Source organism: Dermacentor variabilis, chromosome 8, assembly GCF_050947875.1.
Source record: "Dermacentor variabilis isolate Ectoservices chromosome 8, ASM5094787v1, whole genome shotgun sequence".
In the NCBI taxonomy this organism is placed as follows: domain Eukaryota; kingdom Metazoa; phylum Arthropoda; class Arachnida; order Ixodida; family Ixodidae; genus Dermacentor; species Dermacentor variabilis.
In genome coordinates this window covers 743,649-758,975 of record NC_134575.1, presented here as the reverse complement: position 1 = coordinate 758,975, position 15,327 = coordinate 743,649, and the positions used below count along the sequence as shown (strand labels likewise).

The window sequence follows — 15,327 nt, the reverse complement described above, 5'->3', positions numbered from 1 at the left end:
AGGCATGGCTTTGGTTACAGAATGGAAAAGAACACACCTTCATGTCGGCACATACTGATTTTATAATATGTCCTCGGTCAACTTACGCCAGAAGTTCAGTAATGTAGAAAGTTGGGCTAGTTGGTGATTAATCATCATACCTTGCTGGTGAAGCAGGGCACTGACACGAACACAGTGAACAGTAAAGTTGCAGCGAGTGTCGTCTTTTCTTGTGTGTCTTGTGTCCTGTGTCCGTGTCAGTACACTGCTTCACCAGCAAGGTATGATGATCACGGCAGATCGTTGGTTGCCAAGCATGATAATATCAGAACATATTTGAACAGAGTATGTTTAATGTGCTTGTACGAAAAAATAGCTTCATCCATTCGCAATAGTTGACAGACTCGAATATGCGCCTTTCTTTCATATCCCAGTTTGATCATGGGTGCCCAGTTCCGAGTTCGTTGTCGAGTGCTCACTGGTGTTGGAATCTCAGCGCTGACACCCGTTATTGCAATCGCACCGCTGGCACGAGTTGTTGCAAATGGGTCGCAAGCCCCAAGGGTAGCGTTGGCCTGGCGGCCTGGGGCACAACTGGAAGCATCCGAAGGTCCCGGCAAAGCATGAGTCGACTGCTAACAGAACAACTTGTTTATTCTAGCATCGCAAAAGAGCGGCCGGTCAGGTCGACCGAAGTGGAGAGACGGGAGAGCACGTTACTCAACAGAAGAAATGGGAGCCTCTCTCGGCGTCCGGGAGCAGCTACTCTTATACTCTCGGAGTCGAGGGCAAGAAGGAACGTCTCTGGAAGGGGCGCACGTGACGCGCCGCTCGGGCACGTTGAGACGAGTAGGTGACGCATCCGCCGGGCCGGCGCCGGTCAGACCTCCTCGCTTCACAGTTGGGGGAGCTCCTCTCCCCGGCTGCCGCGCTTTGACAAGCGTGGGCACCAACATGCACACACACACACGCGCACACGAAAACACGTGGCATTGGAACATGCCTGGACGCGCTTGGCGGGGAGGCGTATCGGCGGCGCCGAACGGGCCAAAATGTCCGCCGCTTTGAACGAAGCCCCGGCGTCCGTTGCATCCGCGCCGGCTATACCGCGCGTCGTAGGCGAAACGTAACACTGGGAACAAAACCTTCCGAACATACACGTGATGGCATCAAGTCCTTTCTGATTATGCTGTTAATACAGAGCTGGCGCTTCACTGCTATCGCAGCGTCGACATTCACGAAGTCGTCGCTGCTGAACCTGCACTTCACGCTTGTTTCCTTAAGTTATTTTTGCAGTCGAATACAGCAGATTGGTAGCCCGTCGACATTGAGTCATCTGACATTGCAGAAATCCCAGACAGAACACGTTAGAATCACACTAATTCGCATTAAACCGCTACCTTTCCAAGCTGTTGCTGGGAGAAAACGGAATCCGCACATACCAGTGCGAGGAGGAGAGCGGCGCGGTCGCATGGTAAGGTAGCTTTTATGAATGCAGCTAGGGTTAGTACAGAGCAGTTTATGGAGCTGTTACAGTTTTACATTAGCATCACAACCACCTTTCATGACGGTCGACTTTATGTACAGAAATCTGGTATATGCATTGGTTCCTCGGTTGCTCCTGTGCTGTGTGATATTCTTATGGCTCTTTTTTTATAGATGCCTGGAGGCAAAACTTTATAATCTTCCAGTGTTACATGTGTTTCGCTATGTCAACGACTCTTTAGTGATTTTAGGTAATTATTTTAATTGTGACCTTGACAGTGTTGTCTAATGTTCTTAACTCCTTCTCCTCTGAGGGGTAAGGTTTAAGTTTCACCCATGAATTGACTAAGGACAGCCACATCTAGTTTCTCAACCTTAAATTGCAGTTCACTGGTGCCCACTTTTGTTGGTCGTATAACCCAAGGTCTAACAAAAGTCTTTTACCCTACAAGAGTACACATTCGAAACTTTAAAATGGGGCATCATCATGTCTAGTTGCCTCTCTGCCCTGCAGAAATCTTGTGCACACACTGTATGATCCAGTTTCAAATGTCACGTTGAGCATCTGTTTGCTGGCTACTGTCATCACTTAACTTGCAGTACATCCGAGAGCCTGCTTCAAAAACTAAAATCTCCAGAAAGGAAAGAACAACTGATCTACCAAAAACCACCTTTTGTCATGCCATATTTGCATTGTCTATCCCGTAACGTTAAGAAGGTTGCAGAAAGATATGGCATTCGCGTCGTTTTTTCAGCGCCTTGCAAACTCAAGAAAGTGTGCCCACTACTGACCAATGCAAAAAAGGTGTGTAGCTCATGCAAGAAGAATCATCAGAACAAGTTCACTAAATGCATCTCTAATGTTATCTACGAGATACCTCTGTCGTGCAGCCAGTCCTACATAGGTCAAACTGGCTGTTGTTTCAATGAGCATGCACGCACAGGAACACGAACGATCCATGCGTACCGGCACAGGCAATAATTTCCCCTTGCACTGCAAGAGATGCGACAGCCAAAGCTGTTTGCCTAAATTCATTTCAAAGGCAAAATCGGAAACAGAAAGAAGTTGTCGAGGCATTCCATATCACTAAAAGGGGTCGCAACTGCATTGGCTCACCTTCTATATCACTATCAATGAAGGAAATTGAATTCTTAGATGGGCATATTAAGACTCCCATGCTCTTAGAGCACACGTGGCATTGCTATTTTTCATCACTGCCTTGTGCACAATTTCATCACATTTGTTTATTCCTTGTTTATCTGTCTTGTAGAACCTTATGAATTTTCTGCCTTCACGAAATAAAGTCAGTTGTAAGTCTGCGCTTTGTGTGTGCGTTTCTGTTTTCGTTCATGTCCTGTCTCCTTTGTGCAGTTTAAAATTTTGCTGGATCTATGAACCGACTAGCCCAACAACATGCCCTACATCACACAAACGGTCGCTTTGTTGTGCTAATGTACCGTAGATGCGTCACAATTTCTCAGAACTGCTGTAGTAATGCTGAATGTCGGCTGTAAGGCACGGCAGCAAACTGCTAAGCTCTGTGTCGATTATGGAGTCAAATGACAATATTAAAGAGCTCACAGCCATGGTTCACCTGTATTTCGGTAGCGATAAAATTTAACATGTTCGACATGCTAAGAATTAAGTGAATGTGAAAACACTAGGTGGTTAAATTTGGTCCTCAAACTAGATTGGAGACATTTACTAAAAATTTAACCTAATTCATGTGTAGCCTTGGCACACAAGCCATCGATCCCATAGATTCCTAATACTATGCCATATTTACACAACGAATGCATTTTCAAGTACAGAAAAGGGCCGAATGTGTGCTTATTTAGCATGGGATTTCCAGTGATTTAGTCACTGGCTTGTGTCAACTACTATTAGCAGTGTCTTCGTCAGTGACAATATGTATGACTGAACAGCGCAGTTTCACCATGATGGGCCCATAAAGAGCACTGCCACAGCTCGGGCACGTACGCAGGGAGGGGCCCAAGGGGGCCCAGACCCCCCACTCCAGAAATTAAGCGGAATACCCCCTCGCCCAAGCCACCACTCCTCACACTCACTCCTAAAGTGCCACCAAATCAATCTTGAGACTTGACAGCTATTCAGCGGTCAAGGTTTTGCTGCCTTTTTCGCTCCTTTTGGATGGCGGTAGTTATCGGCATCTCCCGGGGCGTGAAGGCCAGTTTTCTCATCCATTCGGTGCCCACACGGTTAACTCGAGATGCAGTCAGTTGTCACCATTTTTCAATGATCATGCGCATCTCTGTTGCTTCATTAGTTCAACCTTCTTTGTTTAGACTGATCCAGGGACCAGGAAAGGGATTCAGTTCGTAGTCAGCTGGTCTGTATGTTACTGGAACGAGTTGCAGCCGGAGGAAATGCCCGTTGCGTTTAACTTTTCCTTTTGCTTCTTTATTTCCTCAAGTGATGGCTCGCCGCGCCACTGGCAGATCCTTGGAATGATTATGCCCGCAATATGGGTTAAATAAGGTGGAAAATAAAATAATGGTAAACAGCGATCATTGTCAAATCCTGCAATAACTGTTAAACCCATAAGCAATATGACTGGCACCTGTTACCTCGTGTGAATTTTCCTTAATTGTGCAGCACTTTTCATGCGAAATTGGCTGCTGGAAACAGAGTCGCAAGGAGTTGAGAAATTAAGCAATCTGCTAGGGGAGAGAGCCAAGGCAACAACCAAACAGGAAGGAAAAGTGAAAATTTATAAATTTAACCGTTGTTTATAAAAATATTTATGGATCAACATCTTTTTATTTAAAAAGGAAGTAGAGAAAGTGCTGCTGGAAGTGGAAAATAATTCCATGTGTTTTGAATGACGCTTCTACAGTTATCAGTCTAGCTGCCTGACGTAGCCGCTGCTGCTGCTGCTGCTGCTGCTGCTGCTGCTGTCAAGGACACCATGTCGGGGGGTTAAGAGCATGTGTATACATGATGGGAGTGAGTTGGAGAGGAAAGGCAAGGCTAGAAACTCGTTTTCACCCCCGCATCAAATGTGCACGATGCCCTCTGGGGCTCCCTGGCCATCGCCACTGTAGTGATCCGTGACTCCCATCAGAAGCACTGCAGAAACTGCAGTGCTTCCCTCCTGTGAGTCCAGAGGGGACGTATATAGAACTGTAGAAAGGAGGGAGGAGAAGAGGCAGTTTCCATACAAGGGAGGGGGGGAGGAAGTGACGTGAGAAGGCAAGGAAACCCTACTACTATACGATGGCGGTTGTGGGGTAACTGGATAAGCTTAAGTTGAAGGTACGGTACAGTATGTTGCTGCTATTTCTGAAAAATAAACACCATGCGACTATGTCAAGTGGACAAACTACACAGGGTATGCAGAAGCAGAGCTGCATTACTTAAAGTGCACCGCAGGGTCCGGGCAACACTACGGAAGCGGTCGACCGTCAAATCAAGACTTCTGTGCCCGCCGCAGTAGCTTTGCGGCTATGGCATTGCTAGAGGCCGTGGATTTGATCCCAACCACGGCAGCCGCATTTCGACGGGGGCGAAATAGAAAACGCACATGCACTTAGATTTTGGGACACGTTAAAGAACATGAAAGTGTCAAAATTAATCCGGAGTCCAGCATTATGGCGTGCCTCATAATCTGATTGTGGTTTTGGCACGTACAGCTGCATAATCCAATTCAAGTTTAATAGTTCTGCCACAATGCGATGTGCCGTGTGAGGCAGTGACTATGCTCAACCCACTCGGAGGTTATGAAATTTGGCGCACAACAACACCTCAAGAAAACACCTCTCTGTGTGCGCTGTGCACTGCGCAGGCAAACAGCAGTGATGCATGCAAGGTAACATTTAACATCAACTCACCACTCTCATGTTAGACTAAGCGTTGAATTAAGCTTTAGCCGTCGAAATCACCGCTAATTATCGTCAAAGCATCCAGCATGGAAAGCTTCGCTTACATCAATTCCCACAGTGCGTGGGATCTGCGTATTTTTTTTCTAACCTTCCGCAGTGGGTGCGGTACGTCTAGAAACACGGCGTCCTGCACTCTACGCAGTTGTGCGGGACTGGCGGCCACGCATCGTTACACAACTTCCCAAATAACAATCGGTTTTGGCTCTTGGTAGAGCAGCAAACAAGGGATCCAAAAGAACTTTGATTGTTCCTCAAATATATATTTCTCCACAATTCTTCCAGAGCTAATTCAAAATACGCCACTAGAAGTCATTATATTACACTTTCACTTTACTTGTTCTTGGCAGTGTTCTTCCTGCCCTTCTTTCATGCGCGAGTCCATTTGATGTGGTTCCTTGTTTGCCAAGGAGAAGTGTATCTCACAGACGTACCTGTGAGATGCACCTTATTTCATTTCCCTTTTGCGGGTTTACGTGTCTTTATGGCAAATGGTGGACATTATTCACATTTGTACTAGTAAAGGTACCCCTCCCCACTCATTTGCATAGACAAGTTACCTTGGGTTGCCCCCGAAAAAAAGAAATCTTATGTACATGCCTGCCACAGCTGTAGTGGGGGCACATGCAGAGGTCAGTGTAACTAGCTGTGCTGCTGAAGCTTCTGAGCTAGTAAGTGCGGGAGGTATTACAAAAATAAGCATTATGTTGCAGCTCTATCTTATTTATCAGTTCAGTAGTGCCATACTCATAATTATGTTACTTGTAAATATTGAAAATCGTCATAAGCCCTGTGAAGGACAATCACATGAGTTATTGCTTTAGTGTGTAATGGTTTAGTCACCTGTAAATGTTCACCAAATGTAACTATGCATGTTGTTAAGCGCATTGGGCGTAATAAGCATGTTACTATACCATGCAGGCACCATATTATGGTGCATCAGAGCAGCACATTGCGCCTAGTCAAGTGGTGGAAAACACAGAAGATAGCACAATGTGTACTGCTGCTAATGCCCCTGTGCTGGTGAGTTGTGAAACAATTAAAAAATAACATTTCTGAAGTGAGCCTCTGTATGTCTAATCCCTCGAATAGTGAAGTTAGTTAAGCTTCCTTCACTAAGTACCATATAAACTGTCGCATATTTGTTTGCTTTCAGAGAGATCCATATGAGGAACACACTTATGCATTTTCTCCAAGATATGTCCCTGCGAGTGAATTGCAGTGTGGAATATGTCTACTTAACATTGGTTGTCTTTACCGACTATGGTAATTCCTTTTTCTTTTCTGTTCTATTCCAAACATCCTCATCTAGCGTGGTCTTGGAAAACATTACGAATATATTTTCTTCATTTCAGGCACCCAGGCCAATTATTTTGTATCACCTGAAAAAATAAGGATTTTGGCACCCAAACAGAGTTTTGCATGTGTCAAAATGAGTGGTGCTAAATGCCATGGAAAAAGAGATAATGCAGAATTGTCTAGCGTCATTCTTGTGCCCAATCAAACTTCCACACCAAAACGATGACAGAAAACTGATGTGTACGAGACTTTGGGCAACTCTGTAGAAGCCAGCCCTGTTGTGGACATAATGACCACAGCTACCAGCCAGTGTTGGACAGCAGCATGGAACTGTAAGTGTGTTGCTGATTTGGTAACAGCATTACATTCACTAAATTATTTTTCTTTTTTCAGTTAATCACCACCCACACTGCAATCTGAGAAAAAATACATTGCCTTTGAAATTTGTCTACTGCACCTTTTCAAGACTTGCAGTGTTAGTGGTACATAGGCTTGTCTACCAGGGAGGCAGAGGGGCAACATAGGCCTTCTGCCCTCCCCCCACTCCACACTTTGGAAAGCCGGAAATACGCCGCCCAGAGTCCCGACCAAGATCACTCGAGTGTGCAGAAAGCTGCTTGAACCCCGTATAAGGGGGGTCTGGCCTCTCCACCAGCTGCATGCGAAGTATCGACCACATTGGTTCAACAGGGTACTCATCACCAGTACGTATATAGCACACAGGCTCTACTTGGTTACAACTAGTAAATTTGCCCACCTCTACACGTTTGCAGTAGTCTTTCAAGACTTGATGTAGCCATTGATTCAGGCTTGTTGGTCTGTCATACTAGGAACATAAATAGCGCAATTGAGGTTCCCAGTACTTTCAAGACTGCTTTCATTTATTCGGCCATGAAAGGTTTTCTTGCAGTGAAACAGGAGGCAGGAGGAAGCGTTCTCTTCTCGCTGCCGGTGCTCTTCGTTAAGCCAGCGTTGTGACAGCGAGTGCTCTTGGTCCTCAAGTGTTTATATTTGCCTTTGCGTGTATGACACCATGCTTGTCATAGGCTTATATGCCGGAGGGGGAGGAGAGACATGCCCCTCCCCCCACAGTCAGGAGTGAAAGGGAAAAGTAGGCCAGTTGTGCCTTTCCCACCTACACATACACATACACACTTGTGAAAGTGGGCACTGTCAGCTGCACACTGCCAAATCCAACAAAAGAAGAGTTGGTGCCAAGATTTCTCAGAATTATGCCCGCGTAGGTATGGCTTCTTTATTACGTATCCCTTGTTTAGTCGGCTAGGATTGAATTTCTGGCCTCACTGTCACAGGCTGTAACAGATGACACTCGGCCGGCCGCACTAAGCAGTTTAGGGTCACGGTAACTTCCATTGCAAGCCACCTGCGGGACGTGCCATGCATGCCTGCATTGCCGAGAAAGCTGTTGCTGGGCAGGCCAAAACACGTTTAACCTACCATTTCTTGCATTATTCTGTGTTTTTTGGGGCTGTCTAACCTAACGATCTTTGAAAACACAAAATCAGATTTTCTTTTTTTAATTTACCGGAATTTAATCACTTGCCATTTTAGCAATTTTGTTGCTAGATTTAACAACTTTTTTGCCTGTTTACTTCAGAATTTTTTATTTAACAATCAGCGACTGCAAGTGAAGCTTGTATTGGCTCACAAGTGGTGTTGTAGTAGTCCTGCAGAAAAATCCAGTTGCTCCTAGAGCAGAGCAGCTGTGGGAAAGGGCGGTTTGATGAGTTGACAGTTGCGCTGGCGCCGGAGCATGAGTCATTAGCAAGGATTCCGCAAGCAATCGGAGCCCTTTCGCTTCCACCAGGGAGAGAAAAAGCAGGAAAGGGTTTCGCGTGTACTGTGCCAGCTTCATTTCTGTTCAGTTAATTCTCAGAAAATGGATGGGGCGGCCATGTGTTATGCATTCCTGCGAGAAACTGGCAGTGTTCGTCGAGCACCGGCATGAACTCGCACATGAAAGGGCTCTCTGTCGGTGCGCCGATCCAGCTGTTAAGGCCTAAATATAGTCCGTCGTAGCGCAAACGCATGCACACGTTATGTCACGTTGGTGAGAACAACAGCATTTATAGTTCAACCAATGGTTCAATGCACTGATGCTGTCAACGTAACCGGATGCGGCCAACGCGCTCCAATGTACTCAGCGTCTAATGGCGCTCGCCCACGTGCCGATAATGTTGGACTATAAACACGCTTTTTAGAGCCACCTAAGCCCGGGCAATCCTACAGCAATGAGAAGATCCTGAGCTGAGGAAGTGGGAGGCTGAAACAATCCGACACCGTTACCTGTGGCTTACTTAACCGTGACGAAAGTCAAGTGCACGCAGGACAAGCTTCGCTTACCCCCCATTTTTCAGTAGGGAAAGGGTTCGTAATATCTTTTTAGTGACTTTAATGAACAATTGACAATATTTCAATGAATTAAAAGCTATAAAGGGTGCTTCGAAAATGGCCTTCTAGAACGCAGTTTAATATTCAAAAGCTACATGTAGAAGGCCAGAACTGACCATGTTGAACTAACGGTTGCCTTCACATTCCTAGCCGTCACATTCTGGTTGTGCTTGTGCTCACAAAATTGATGTTTCTTTGTAAATTACAAAGCCTAATTGAATGCATTTAAACGCTGAATGTTCAGCACTGTTAGTAAATCCATTCGATTGATGGACATGTGCAAGCGTGGCAGAGAGGTAATTTACCAAAACCAAATGGAATAAATGTCATGTTCATATTTAGAGCACAGGCAGGTGGTTAAGACATATCAACTGCGTAAGAAAGACATGAATATTAGAATGGCTGAGCTCGTTCATGCTCATCTGAACAAATTGCTTATTTCTTACGACTTTTGGACCAATCAGTGCTCCATGGCTACTTTCAGGTAAATCAAGGGCTAAAATGGTGTGTCTGACCTGTACAGATCTCATGTAATTGTCTATGCCGTGTTAACAACATGCGGCCAAAGGCGTTCCACAGAATCAAGTTCTGCTGCAACAAATGTCAAGAAACACAAAAAATTTACGGATAATATCTAGACTAAGTAGAGTAGATTTTTATGCTAGGAAAACTGTGTTGCATGTGTTCTTTTGAGTCATGTTATATTTATAAACCTTCCAATCTAAAGGTAATGAAAAACTTAAGCTGTCATAAGCCGTTATGTCAATATTAGAGGCAGGTGAATATCGACTTTTACGAATACGAATAGTAAGTATTGAATGTCAGATCAAGTATTGAATAGACAAACGCAGACGCACATATTTGCTGCAGGAATATTTATGTTGGTATATTTAGGAGCGTGTTTGTACTGAATAGACAGTCAACTATCATGGACGATTAGGATCATCCTAAACATAATAGCACTGTAACCATCACAAAAAGACTGCACGAATAGCCGCTTGACACTTTCAGAGCCTAGTGGCAAACAAGCTTTCAAAGATAGACAGGCTACTGTATGAACAGCTTTCCAAAAACGTTGAACAAATAGTTGTTGAAGAAATACCAGAAGTTATGGAAAAGAAAAAGCTAATACAGTATTTGTTTGCCCGAGACACAGAAAAGGCCCTGTTATGAGCAAAACATCACTGATTGTAATGTAAAATATAAAGCTGCTACATGACTATACTGCAAGAAAGACTAATTGGCAAGCCAGAGGCAGAAATAATCGGTTGTCGTGTAATGGACCAAAAGAAGGGGAACCTAGGGGTGCGATTTTGTAAGGGCACCGTTTTTGTAAGAATGCTCACACATTTTGTTAGTCACTACCATATGAAACCAGCAGATAATGTAGAAAAGAAAAGCATAGAGGAAATTATTTGTAGTTTTTGACTGAAGTGTAAATTCAGAAGCTAAAGAAAGGGAAATGGAATAAAAAAAAAACAAGTAACTTGCTAATGGTGGGAGCCGAACCCATAACCTCCGCAATATGTGCATGTTGCACTACCAATTGTGCTACATCGAAGGCATTTCTCCCGTCCATGCATTCTTGGGCATTTATGTATGTGTACAAGATCTAATCCAAGAAGTACTAACCAGTGCCACATGCCCACAGTGAAACCAAAAACAAAGCTTGCATTGCCAGTTTTGTTTCTGCATTGCTTCAAAAGCTTTGTTGCTGTTTTGCTTCTGATAATTATAATTTGCCATAATTTGTTCAGGAGATGGAGAACAGCAACCCAATTTTAAGTCTGTTGTTGCAAATTGTTTGGTTAGTTTCAATATTTGAAAGTGCTGAATAGTTCATTTTCATATATGAATAAAATATTGTCACGTGGTGGTGACGTTGAATAACACAGTAGCAGTACTGTGAACGACAAAACTAGCTCTTATTGGGCGAACCTGTGCCCACAAAACAGGCTACACTTATAGCACAACGATAGCGGCGAACACGCTCGGCGATCGTCGAAAATCTGATCAGCTGGTCAAGCGCGTCGGCTTTTATACAGCAGTCATCGAATGTTCCAGACTAAACGTTGGGACCCGCATGCCTTCTACAAAGTTCTACACCATTCGTGTCAAGCGATGAAATCAGATAACACAAGGTTCGGCGACAACAGACATCGGATAGAAGCATCGATAACTTTCCAGAAACTTCGGATACATGCAGGCGCGTCTCGCGCTGTGCGATAACATTTGTTAGGCGGCAAAAGGTGTCGCCCGATAAAGACAAGTGCACGTGTCAATACCCCGCTCTTAAAAAGCATCGACCCGATGCTGCAAACAAACGAAAGTAATAAATAAGCACTCGTAGCAAAGAAAACAGCAAAATAACGAATGTTCGTTAGCGTCCGTAAAACGGTTTAAGACGCACCACGTGGACCACTTCATGTCGTGCGCGGCGCCGCTGTGAATGCGAAATGCCGTCTGGCACGCCCTCATAGTCCAATGCGCCAATACGTCGGATGACCTTGTAGGGTCCGAAATAGCGTCGCAGTAGTTTCGCACTGAGTCCTCGTCGGCATATCGGGGTCCATACCCAAACACGGTCGCCGGGCTGGTACTCGACGAAGCGTCGTCGGAGGTTGTAGTGTCGGCTGTCAGTCCTCTGCTGGTTCTTGATTCGCAGGCGGGCGAGCTGTCGGGCTTCTTCGGCGCGCTGGAGATAGGTAGCGACGTCAAGATTCTCCTCGTCAGTGACGTGCGGCAGCATGGCGTCGAGCGTCGTCGTCGGGTTCCTGCCGTAAACCAGCTTAAACGGCGTGATCTGTGTTGTTTCTTGCACCGCCGTGTTGTAAGCGAATGTTACGTACGGCAAGACGGCATCCCAGGTCTTGTGTTCGACGTCGACGTACATTGCTAGCATGTCGGCGAGGGTCTTATTCAGCCGCTCCGTAAGACCATTCGTCTGTGGGTGGTAGGCAGTTGTCCTCCTGTGCCTTGTCTGACTGTATTGCAGAATGGCCTGGGTGAGCTCCGCTGTAAAGGCCGTTCCTCTGTCGGTGATGAGGACTTCTGGGGCGCCATGTCGCAGCAGGATGTTTTCGACAAAGAATTTCGCTACTTCGGCGGCGCCACCTTTCGGCAGTGCTTCAGTTTCAGTGAAGTGGGTGAGGTAGTCCGTCGCCACGACGATCCACTTATTTCCGGTTGTTGACGTCGGAAAGGGTCCCAACAAGTCCATCCCGATCTGCTGGAATGGTCGGCAAGGAGGCTCAATTGGCTGTAGTAATCCGGCTGGTCTTGTCGGTGGTGTCTTGCGTCGCTGACTGTCTCGGCATGTTCTGACATAACGGGCAACGTCGGCGGTCAGGCGCGGCCAATAATACCTTTCCTGTATCCTCGACAGCATCCGGGAGAATCCAAGGTGCCCAGCGGTTGGATCGTCGTGTAGGGCGTGCAATACTTCTGGACGCAGTCCTGGCGGGACAACAAGAAGGTAGTTGGCGCGCACTGGTGAGAAGTTCTTCTTTACGAGTAGGCTGTTTTGAAGCGAGAACGAAGATAATCCTCGCTTAAATGCCCTAGGGACAACGTCGGTGTGCCCTTCCAAATACTTATGAGGTTTTTCAACTCCGGGTCTGCTCGCTGCTGTTCAGCGAAGTCTTCTGCGCTTAAAATGCCGAGGAAGGCACCGTCATCTTCGTCATCCTGCGGCGGCGAGTCAATGGGGGCGCGTGATAGGCAATCGGCATCAGAGTGTTTTCGTCCGGACTTATAGGTTACAGTGTATTCTTGCAGTCTTAGGCTCCACCGCGCCAGCCGTCCTGAAGGATCCTTTAAGTTCGCTAGCCAACACAAAGCGTGATGGTCGCTGACGACTTTGAATGGCCTGCCACATAGGTACGGGCGAAATTTCGCTGTAGCCCAAACGATGGCGAGGCATCCCTTTTCGGTTTTAGAATAACTGCCTTCCGCTTTTGACAACAACCGGCTAGCGTAAGCTATCACGTGTTCATGGCCATCTTTTCTCTGGACTAGCACGGCACCGAGGCCTAGGCTACTGGCGTCAGTGTGTATTTCCGTATCGGCGTGCTCATCGAAGTGCACAAGTACGGGCGGCGACTGCATGCGTCGTTTGAGTTCTTGAAATGCGTCGGCCTGCGGCATTTCCCACTTGAACTCGACGTCACAGTTAGTTAGCTGTGTCAGCGGCTCAGCGATACGTGAAAAGCCCTTGACAAATCGCCTGTAGCAGGCACACATACCAAGAAATCAACGCACTGCCTTCTCGTCGATGGGCTGCGGGAACTTTGCAATGGCAGCTGTCTTCTGCGGGTCGGGGCGAACTCCAGACTAGCTGATGATGTGGCCTAGGAACAGAAGCTCATCGTAAGCGAAGCGGCACTTTTCCGGCTTCAAAGTGAGCCCTGATGACTTGATGGCCTCTAGTACTGCCGCAAGCTGCCTAAGGCGATCGTCGAAATTTTCGGCGAAGACGAAGACGTCATCTAAGTAAACAAGACAGGTCTGCCACTTCAATCCTGCTAACACCGTGTCCATGACGCGCTGGAATGTTGCAGGCGCCGAGCAGAGTCCGAATGGCATGACCTTGAACTCGTAGAGGCTGTCTGGCGTGATGAAGGCGGTCTTTTCGCGATCTCTCTCGTCGACTTCTATTTGCCAGTAGCCAGACTTGAGATCCATCGACGAGAAGTATTTTGCATTGCAGAGCCAATCTAATGCGTCGTCTATCCGTGGTAGGGGTATACATCTTTCTTTGTGATTTTGTTCAGTCGACGATAATCGACGCAGAAACGTAAGGTGCCGTCCTTTTTCTTCACCAAGACCACAGGGGATGCCCACGGGCTTTTCGACGGCTGGATGATGTCGTCGCGCAGCATTTCGTCGACTTGTTCTCTTATAGCTTCACGTTCTCGCGGCGAAACTCGGTAAGGGCTCTGGCGGAGTGGTCGAGCGCTCTCCTCGGTTATTATGCGATGCTTGGCGACTGGCGTTTGTCAAATCCTCGATGACGTCAAAAAGCAGCCTTTCTATCGTTGGAGCAGACTTTTGAGCTGTTGCTTAATCACGGAGAGACTTGGATTAATGTCGTAGTCTGGTTGGGGAACCATGGTCGTCGAGGTAGATGTGGCGGAATCCGAGAGGACAAACGCATTACTGGTTTCCAGAATTTCCTCGGTGTACGCGATTGTCGTGCTCTTGTTGATGTGCTTGAACTGCTGGCTGAAGTTTGTCAGCAACACTTCAGTTTTCCCTCCATGCAGTCGAGCGATCCCTCTTGCGACGCAAATTTCACGGTCTAGCAGTTGACGTTGGTCACCCTCGATGACGCCTTCTGCGTCGGCAGGCGTTTTGGTGCCTACAGATATGACAATGCTGGAGCGAGGCGGGACGCTGACTTGACTTTCGAGCACACTTAAGGCATGGTGACTACTAAAGCTCTCCAGCGGTATCGCTCGATCTTCCGGCAGCGTTATGGACTTCGACTTCAGGTCAATGATGTCGCCGTGTTGGTTCAGGAAGTCCATGCCGAGAATGACGTCTCGCGAACACTGTTGGAGGATAACGAAGGTGGCAGGGTAAGTCCGGTCATGAACGGTAATTCTTGCCATGCAGATTCCAGTTGGCGTAATGAGGTGTCCTCCAGCGGTCCGAATTTGGGGACCCTCCCATGCAGTTTTAACCTTCTTCAACTGGGCGGCGATGTGTCCACTCATTACGGAGTAATCGGCCCCTGTGTCGACTAAGGCAGTGACTGCGTGGCCGTCGAGAAGCACGTCGAGATCGGTGGTTCTTTGTCTGCCGTTGCAGTTGGGTCTTGGCGTCGGATCACGGCTGCGTCGTGTTGAACTGAAGCTGGAACGTCGCGCCGTCGCGTCGTCTTTCGTCGGTGTAGTCTTGACTTCCCGACTTCTTCGGGACGGCGGCGTGTCGGCATTAGGTCGTCGAGATAGTTTCTTCATCGTCTTCGGCGGCGGCGGAGGATCTTCGTCAGTTCGACGAACAGCAACCGCACCTCCATCGGTTGCTGCTTTTAGTTTTCCGGATATGGGCTCGCAGAGCGGCTCCGGGCTGGGCCGGTGTATGGTCGGCGCTGCGGCGACAGGTAGCGGCCTGGTGACGGCGAACGGGAAGGTCGTCGAGGGCTCCATTGAGTAGCGGCGAGGTAGTCGGCGATGTCACGTGGGCGCTCTCCTAGCTGTGGACGCGGCGCGTTGACGGCGAACCCTCTCAGTCTCTAGTTGTGGTATG

General features: G+C 47.2%; 1 long non-coding RNA gene across 13 annotated transcripts in view; it reads left to right on the top strand.

The window, feature by feature from the left end:
- Window positions 1–15,327, top strand: part of LOC142589519 (uncharacterized) — a 580,475-nt gene that overhangs the window by 519,023 nt on the left and 46,125 nt on the right. For 3 of the 13 annotated variants that reach the window (XR_012829882.1, XR_012829877.1, XR_012829874.1), the window contains exons 2-4: window positions 6,521–6,630; window positions 6,720–6,995; window positions 7,057–7,810. This is a non-coding gene — a long non-coding RNA (uncharacterized LOC142589519). The other 10 variants (XR_012829872.1, XR_012829871.1, XR_012829873.1 and 7 more) reach the window with 10 other exon arrangements.